Source organism: Nyctereutes procyonoides, unplaced genomic scaffold (assembly GCF_905146905.1).
Source record: "Nyctereutes procyonoides isolate TBG_1078 unplaced genomic scaffold, NYPRO_anot_genome, whole genome shotgun sequence".
In the NCBI taxonomy this organism is placed as follows: domain Eukaryota; kingdom Metazoa; phylum Chordata; class Mammalia; order Carnivora; family Canidae; genus Nyctereutes; species Nyctereutes procyonoides.
This window is the reverse complement of record NW_026575120.1, coordinates 46351231-46360193: the sequence shown is the minus strand read 5'-3', so window position 1 is coordinate 46360193 and position 8963 is coordinate 46351231.

Below are 8963 nucleotides of genomic sequence, written 5' to 3'. Positions count from 1 at the left end.
ACGTGACCTGACTGTGGGCACCGGCCCAGCTCCCAGACGTCAGAGGCTACGCATCTCTCCCTAGAATATTAGTAACTGCTTTAAAAAAATATTTTATTTATTTATTTGAGAGAGAGAATGAGCTGGGAGAGGGCCAGAGAGAGAGGGAGAAGCAGGCGCCCCGCTGAGCAGGGCTCGATCGCAGGGCTCGATCGCAGGGCCCTGAGACTGACCTGAGCTGAAGGCCGACGCTTCACCGACCGAGCCGCCCAGGCGCCCCTCAGTAGTAGCTTAAAAGCCGCTAGCTCAGCTCAGCAGCACATTGTGCATCTAGTCTGTTGGCAGTACTGCCTCGGCGAGTCGCCCTCACCCAGAACTTCAAGGCGCGCGTGTCACTCCGTGGTTTCGGCCCCAAGGGTCTCTCTCTCTCTCTCTTCCGTCTGCTGTTGCACCTGCCGCATTGGTTTCCTTCACTTAAGGCTGCTTCCCTTCCTTCGTGCCCCAGGAAGCCACACGGGGTGCAGGAAAGGGACTCCCGGCGTCCTTAAAGAGCTGGGAAACCCAGGCTCTCCAGAACCTGCAGGGGGTTAGGGCCGATGCCCCTGTTTGTGCAGCGATTGCACGCTGCTTGTGGCAGCATGTGTCTTGGGGACTGAGTAAGCCGGTGGGTGGCGTGTGGCAGGCAAACTCCCAGCGAGGGCAATCGAATTTCTAGTTTTTTTCCTGGATGGCCAAGGATTGTACTTCCATAAGCAAAGCTTTCCGAATTCCCATTTTTTTTTTCGTTTCTTCTTATTTTGCTTTTTAAAGTAATCGCCGCACCCCGACGTGGGGCTCGAATTCACAACCCCCGAGATCCAAAGTGGCACGCTCCACCGACTGAGCCGGCCAGGCTCCCTCCGAACAAGCCGTTCTGGAAGCAGGTGTCCGTGGGACCGTTACATGCCGCCTGCCTTTCTGGCAGGACAGCCTCTCCCCTACTCACGTGGGGGAATCGCGAGTCCTGCTGCAAAGTTGTGGGGTGGAGTTCTGGAAACCAAGGAGAGGCACCCCAGCTGGCTGCATCTGCCCCCCCCCGGGGGTGGGTGGAAGGAGGGGGGTGCTGTTGGGCCCCGGAGAGCCCCTCTGTGCTGCTGGCGAGGACGCAGCCAGCTGCAGGGTGACCGGGGTGACCGGCCGGCAGCACCAAGGAAGCGAGCGCCTGGCCCCTGCCCTCCTCCTACTGCTGCCTATGCCTGAGGACGGGAGGATGCGACCGAGTCCTGTACAGAAGAGGCTCCCGTGGCCCAGCAGGTGCAGAGCCCCGTCTGGGGGGAGCAGAGTGACGCCACCATGTGTTCCCCTCGGCCCTTGTCTCTGTAGGGGTGTCCCCCCCCCGGCTGTGGCCACTTAAATATGCGTCTGCTTCTCGTTGTCTTGCACCTTCTATCTACAAAGTATGACTGCGTGGGGACAGATGAGATCATAATGGAGACGAACGTCAAATCACCGTGATGTGCACCTGAAACTGATATAACGTGTGTCCGGTTATAGCTCGATGTTCAAGAAAGCCCAACAGCGAGAATGGAAGCTTTATGCCTTCCCATGACCTCAGGAGGGAGCCTCGGACAAGGGCAAGTGTGGAGCACCTTGTCACAGCTGCTCTGTAACACGGGTGGAGCGCTACACCTGCAGAGGGACCCGATTTGAGGAGGTGCGGGCAAGTTCGCACGAGCCACGGGGGCCGAAGAAACACGGGGGCGGCCTAAAGCAGCAAGCACTTGGGCTTCCCTCCGGGGCCCGGGGATCCCCAGCGGCTCTGCTTCAGGCTGCCGGTCAAAGGCCGTGTGCCCCACATGTGCCTGGGGGAGGGGAACAGTGGATGCGCCGGCCAGAAACTCCCCGAGGACCGGGGGCGTCGCGCACCCTGCCAGTCCTGCCCACGCTCTGCGGCCTCAATGAGCCGTGTGGCCAGGCCCAACGTCCATGGGGCGGGGGGCAGTGCGGCGGTCCCCCACGGCCACCTTGCGTCCCAGGGTCCTGGGCCCCGTGGCTGCAGCACTGACGACACAGGAGGGGTTAATGCACGCCTGATGAGGCTCTGGATTTATTTATCTTTTAAAAATATTTTATTTAGATCCAGACGGGTTCTTGGGGAGGGCAGTAGGCAGGGGCTCGGGTAGCGAGCCCCAGCTCCCAGCTCCCCACTCCCCCAGTGCGCCTCCGACTGCCTTGTCTCCCTCATCCCTCATGCAGAGACCAGAGGTGTTTGCAGAGCAGCCAAGATACCGTGCAGAGGCCCGGGGTGCCAGGACCCTTGGTGGCAGCCTCCTGGGGGGGCCGACACCCCCGTGCCGTGCCTCCTTCTGCTTGTGCCTCCAAAAGACCAGAGGAAAAATAATTAAATTTAATTTAATTTAATTTAAAATAAATAAAATAAAATAATAAAATAAAATTAAAAAAATAAAATAAAACCGGAGGAGAGGTTAAGCTCTGAAGTTGTTAGCCAGCATCATAGTGGTTGGCGTGGTTTTTCACATTACATCGTGCCGCACAGTCAGGACATTCAAATGCTCTTTTTGGCTGTTTCCTGAATATGTTCTCCAGCTAAATGCTGATTATACTTAGATATTTTAAGCATCAAGAAAGGATTGTACTTCAAACCTCTGTAAAACAGGCTAGTACTTTTCTGCCCTCCTGAATTTAATTCAATTTTCCATACTATTTAGGGTGACCAACCATCCTGGTTTCCCTAGGGCTGGAGGGTTTTCTGCATTGCAGGATTTCAGGGCTGACACCAAACAGCCCCCAGGCCAGTTGGGATGGCTGGTCACCCTAATGCCCTTCAGCCCTATTCACTTTTTGTCCTTGAACGTAGCCACCAGCCCAGAGAGCAGAGACCATCCTCCCTGGCTAAAAATCTGGGAGATGGTACAAGTTTCCTGACACCAAATCCCTACCCCCTGTCCTCGTCAGTCTTGCCAAAAAATCATTTTGACTAAGATCCCCCTTGCCCATCATGATCACCAGAGTCCATATAATCACCAACTTCAAGGTATCCCGATGCCAGGGGAGATCCTGCTCTAAAGTCAAAGCTATAATCCAGATTTCAAGCTCACATCTCTGAGGGAGGAAATCTCCCATGGAAAAATACCATGGAAAAATCCGTGACTTTGACCACACAGATCCATTCATTATGGCAAGGCTATAATCACAACATTGCCCGTCAGGGTTTCCATTATAAACGGGGTCTGAGTCCTGGTGGAGCACAATTCTTTCCAGCTGGAGTAAACCATGGACAGGTTTTCAGCCCATTGGGGATTTTTCTGATTTGTTTACAAATTGGCAAGGCTGGGGTGGGGGCGGAGGGGGTGAGGGGGAAGCTGAGGCCAGGAACGGAATAAACACTATGGACTTTTGTTCTTACTGTGTTCTTTAAACTGAAACTAAGAAAACACAAACAGCAACCCACCGAGGTCAACTAAGGATGTCGTGTAGACCTGATAATTGTGCATTTAGAGGCAACACTTAAATTCACTTTAAAATACAGAATGTTTGATAAAAGAACAGATTTGCCTTTTTTTTTTTTTTTTGCTTTTTGTCCTTACACCTGAAGTTTTGTCCAGGACAGACGTGAGCTTTGGGCTCTCTGCACCTGGAGCGACGCGGGGTGGTGGGGGGACCGGGTGGGAGATACTCGACGGGGCCTCCGTCTGGACTCCTTCCCTAATTCCCTGACCCTCAGGCTCCTCTCCTGTAGGGGGTACCATAGATTGGCCTGGCTAGGTTATAGGATTCTCACTCAGGCCCACCGAGGCGCAGGGTGCTAGAAACTTGCAGGATCTTGGGGCGATCTGTCTTAAATGCCTGCCAGCCGAAAGCTCCGTCTGGCTCGGTTTAGACTCAGGTTTGAAGTAAGTGGCCAAGGGCCTTCTTCTCTCACTTCCCCCCAAGGTGACCCTGTTGGGCAGGGATGCTGGGTGGGAACCTGCTGCGCGCACAGGTGAGCGCCCTGGGAGGCCGCGGGCCTGGCTGACCCTGCAGGCGGAGGCGTTCTGTGCACCTCACAGTCCCGAGGCACTTGGGGTCCCCGGGGGGGAGGGGGGGTCTGACCCTGACCCGGAGCCCAGCCCCGGGCAGCCCAGCCGCGGCCTCTGCAGGTGCACTGCCCACCCCACCCCCGCACGCTGGGCCGCGCGCTCAGCAGGTGGCGCTGTGGCCCCTCCAGCGGCTCCAGGCTCCGCCGCCGGTGCTCCCCCTGCAGCATCCTCCAGGTGTCAGCGCCTCACCTCCAGTCACCCACCCAAGCACCCCGGGGCTGCACCCTGGCCTTGCGGGCGCTCGGGGCGCTGGGGGCCTTCCGCCAGGGACCTGTCCTTGTCGAAATCCTGTGCTTAAGGGTTGTTTGAGGTCATGAGGTGCTCCAAACCGCGGTTATCCATTTCCCAGGAAAGGAGTACGAGGAACTTCCAATTTCAATAGCCAGTGCCCTTGAATTTGAAGTCAGCATCTGGGAAATACCCTGGAGGCCCCTCAACTCGTGGAGCTCAGCGTGCTCAGTCTTGATTCCAGACGTGTGGGACAGCGGCCTGCCGCTGGGTGACCTGCACCACGGGGTGCTTTATTATCGCGGGGACCTGTGGATCAGGCGCCCATTGCTGCTGCCACTAAGGACAAAAAGTCATTTTCCATGTCTCGTAGGGACAGCGGAGTCCGGAATGTGCCCGCAGCTCTGGGGCGTTTCTGGCTCCCACGTTTAGTCTGAAGTCCACGGAGCTAGAGGGTGCTTCCCATTTCTGCAAGGGGAGACTTATGCTCTTCTTAGCCGACGGTGCTGAAGACAAATGAGCCGTCAAGCCCCGAGGAGACACAGGGGAACCCGAAGAGCAAATCACTAAGTGGAAGGAAGAAGCCACACACTGCGTGATTCCAACTACAGGACGTTCTAGAAAAGGCAAAACTATGGAGACAGTAAAAAGATCAAGGGCTGCCAGGGGTCGGGTGGGGAGGGGTTAACAGGCCGAGCACAGAGGACGTTTAGGGCAGCGAAACTCTTCCGTATGATACTATATGGTGGATCCACATCATTAGACCTTTGTCTAGACCTGTAGAATGACGACGTCAAGAGTTGTCCTGCCCTGACGGAAACTCTGGACTCGGATGATGGTGATGAGTCGCTGTAGGTTCATCAGTGGTGACACGGCACTATCTGGCAGGGATGTGGAGAGCGAGTGAGGTTGTGCATGGTGGGGACATGGGACGTGGGAAGTCTCTGGACTGTTCCTCAATCTTGCTGTGAATCTAAAACTGCCCTAAAAAATAGTCTATCAAAAAACAACAACAACAACCATCTTAATTATGCTCTCTTCTCAGCAATGGACCAAAACTTAATTCCTATCGAAACAATAGATCAAGCACCTGTCAGTGCCAGGTGCTGGAAACATGAAGTCCAGCTCTTGGGTATGGAGCCCCGCAGAAGAGGGTTACACGAGAGGCAGAGGCTTCATCTCCTCTGTAGGCTGGCCCGGAAGATCGGACGTGGCACATCACGAACAGGTTCCATTAACTCATCACAGGTGCTTCACAAATGTTGGCTGGGAACCCGAGGATAGTTGGAAGAGAATCCTGGGTGAATAGGATACAATCTTGAAAAGCCCTCAGGAGTCACACCATCCTCCTTGGGGGTAAGGAGGCATCTCCGTGGAGGCCCAGGCTGGCGGTAGCACACTGTGGAGGCCCAGGCCAATGGGTAGCACACCGTGGAGGCCCAGGCTGGTGGGTAGCTGGAGGCCCAGGCCGGTGGGTAGTGCACCATGGAACCCCAGGCCAGTGGGTAGCTGGAGGCCCAGGTTGATGGGTAGTGCACCATGGAACCCCAGGCTGGTGGGTAGCTGGAGGCCCAGGCTGGTGGGTAGTGCACCATGGAGGCCCAGACTGGTGGGTAGCTGAAGGCCCAGGCTGGCGGGTAGCACACCGTGGAGGCCCAGGCTGGTGGGTAGCGCACCGTGGAGGCCCAGACTGCTGGGTAGCACACCGTGGAGGCCCAGGCTGGTGGGTAGTGCACTGTGGAGGCCCAGGCTGGCGGGTAGCTGGAGGCCCAGGCCAGTGGGTAGTGCACCATGGAAGCCCAAGCTGGTGGGTAGCGCACTGACATTCAGCAGCCTCTCTGGGTTGGAATCCCTGCTCCCTTCCTGGTGAGGTCCATGACTTCGCCTTCCTGGGTAAAGTCTCCGTCTCTACAGCAGGGGTGACAGTGACAGCCGACATATTAGGATTGTGTGTCAAATCCAGTAGGCTAAGACCCAACGTGCTTTTGGCCAAGTATTTGACACAGATTACAAACACAGCATGTAGTGAAGATTATTTTTCCAGGTGGCAGATACGTGAAGAGATGTAAGCCATGAACTCCTGGTCTTTGTGACTACATGTAATGACACAACTTTCCTCCGAGATGTGTGAGTCCCTCAAAACTTACCATACCCCGTCGGCAGCTTTTGCCTGCACTGTCCTCTGCGGGAGGGCATGCCCCACGGTAGGGACAACGATGACACCAAGCCTCCGTCCCGCATCTTTCGGGGCTCACTGTCAACCATCTGGCGGGCACGGTCAGACTTTGCTAAGGCAAACGTGAAAATCCTATGGGACCTTTTTGGGCCAAAGGTAACATCAAGGAGCAGCTCTCATAGAACTTTCTCCTAGAAAGAAAAAAAGGTTACAGGGTTTCTTGGGGGGTTTTTTTGTTTGTTTTTTTCCTGGTTTAGAGAGTTCCTGACGTGCTTCTTCTTGTTTTTCTTCATACTTGGGGACAGGAGAAATGATACACAGCCTCCCCGTAATTGTGGGGCGCTATCCGCTGGACCGTGATATATTTACTGAGAAATTTTTAATAAATAAACTACAGCCATGAACCCGTGTGCCCTTATAAACCAGCCGTTTCTCATGGGGAGAGTTCAGGAGTTTTTATGGAGCAATACTATGTTCTCATGAGAATTTTATTAGAAATCAGAGACTTGAAATCCATCAAGCAGGAAATTTATGAGGTTACATGGGAACTATCCTTTCATTGTGTCATTCTGGGTTAATTTACTTCTTCATATTATGTTGATTTACTTCGTAAAATTCGGCCATGAACGTTGTTCTGAATTTCTCAGCAGATTCAAGCCAGCTAATTGATTTCTTGAACTTTTCACTTTCCATTTTTATCCTTAAAAGAAGATAGATAATTATTGATGTATATAAGAAAGCCCCCAGATCTGTGGGAAATGCATATTGCTGGTCAGAAACGTGTCCCAGCAGGTCTTTTCAAATGCCAAGGAATAAACAGAGCTTAGTGGAAAACATTTTTATAACCACTTGCAATTCCTAACGTCTCTAACTTTTCCGCTCAATGGTTTCTCCAAATAACTTTCTTTTAATTGTGTTTTGTGAAGTGCCCGGTTAAAATTTCACTTACCAAAAAAACCCAAAAAATAACAACAACAACAACAACAAAAAAAAAACTTGTTTATCATCATGTAACCCAGCTTGGAAAACAGCCCAAACCCAGAATAGATGTTTGTGCCGGTGAAGTGGGGAGGAAGTGCTCTAAACAAGTGTTTCGTCTGGGCCTGGTCCAGCACTTCATTAATTGTCGTGTTAATGGTGTGAGGAAGGAGGCCAGGCCAGGGCTGGCCTTGAGTGGAGTCGAGAAAGTGAGTAAGAGCCACAGGAACCCGACTTCCATTAACCAGCTGACCCCTCTGCTGACATTTCAGCTTGACTCCCGGGGTGAAGTCCCAAAATTAGCTTAATTTCTCTTGCTCTCTGAATTTAATTCTGAAATTATAACTTGTGTTTTTCCAGCAAACGCTCGCTTTGGGAGTTAGACTGCGGTGAGCTGCCACCATGGCGTGTTTTGTTTGTTTGTTTGTTTGTTTGTGTTAACCTTTTCTAGCCACCCATTACCCAAACGCTCTTAGGCCACCTCTTTGAGGAAAAAAAATATTTGTAAGAAAACAATGTAAAACCCCACTTGCCGGCTTCACGTTTCTTGGTATCGGAGAATGGTATCGGCTGCCCTGGCTCGGCTCAGCTCTTCTTTGAACTCACAGAATTTAGGTGTTCTTCCAAAAAGCGAGTCGTCATTGTTGCCATCAGCTCATCCTTCCTGAGTGTGGCCCACGTGCCGGGCTCTGAGCTACGGTGTGTACATTCTTAGCAAGCTCTCCAAAGTACGTCCTGTTATGCTCCCGTTTCCCAGATGAGGAGCTTGAGGCTCAGCTTGGTGAAGTAGTCTGTGACCACACAAGCAGACACGGCCCAGAATATTCGGGCCCAAGCTGCTACCTAGGCAGGAGGTACAACCTCTGTCTTCAGGAAGCTCTCGTACTAATTTCAGGAACAGAGAATTTGAGAACACGGCCAATATCCAGGTCCCGGTGACGGCCCAGGGCGACTCTGTCGTTGCATCTGCATTTGTGTGGGGAAGAAGCTGTCCTGATGGCAAATAAGCCACGTGAAAAGATGCTCCACATCGCATGTCGTCAGGGAAATGCAGCTGAAATCCAGGAGACAGCCCTCCCCACCCGCGAGTGTGGCCGAAATCTGGAAGCCGTGGCCACACCCGGTGCTGGGGAGGCCGTCGGAGCCTCAGGAGCGCTCAGCCCTGGGGGGGGGGGGGCTGCGGAACGGGCCACCCCGGAGGAGCGGTGGGCAGCTTCTTACAGATTACACACCCTCTCGCCGCGCCACCCAGCAGTTGCGCTCCTTGGAACGTACCCAAAGGGGTTTTCAGCTTACGTCCACACGAAAATCTGCGCGTGGGTATTTATAGGAGCTTTGCCCACAGTTGCCCAAACTTGGATGCAGCCAAGATGTCCTTCGGGAGGTGGACACAGAAACAGCGGTCCATCCAGACAGGGGAGGAGTATTCCCGCTGAAGGGAGGTGAGCGGGCGGGTCATGAGAAGACACAGAGGTCACGGCGGGAAAGAAGCCAGTCTGAGAAGGCCACGCACCGCGTGACCC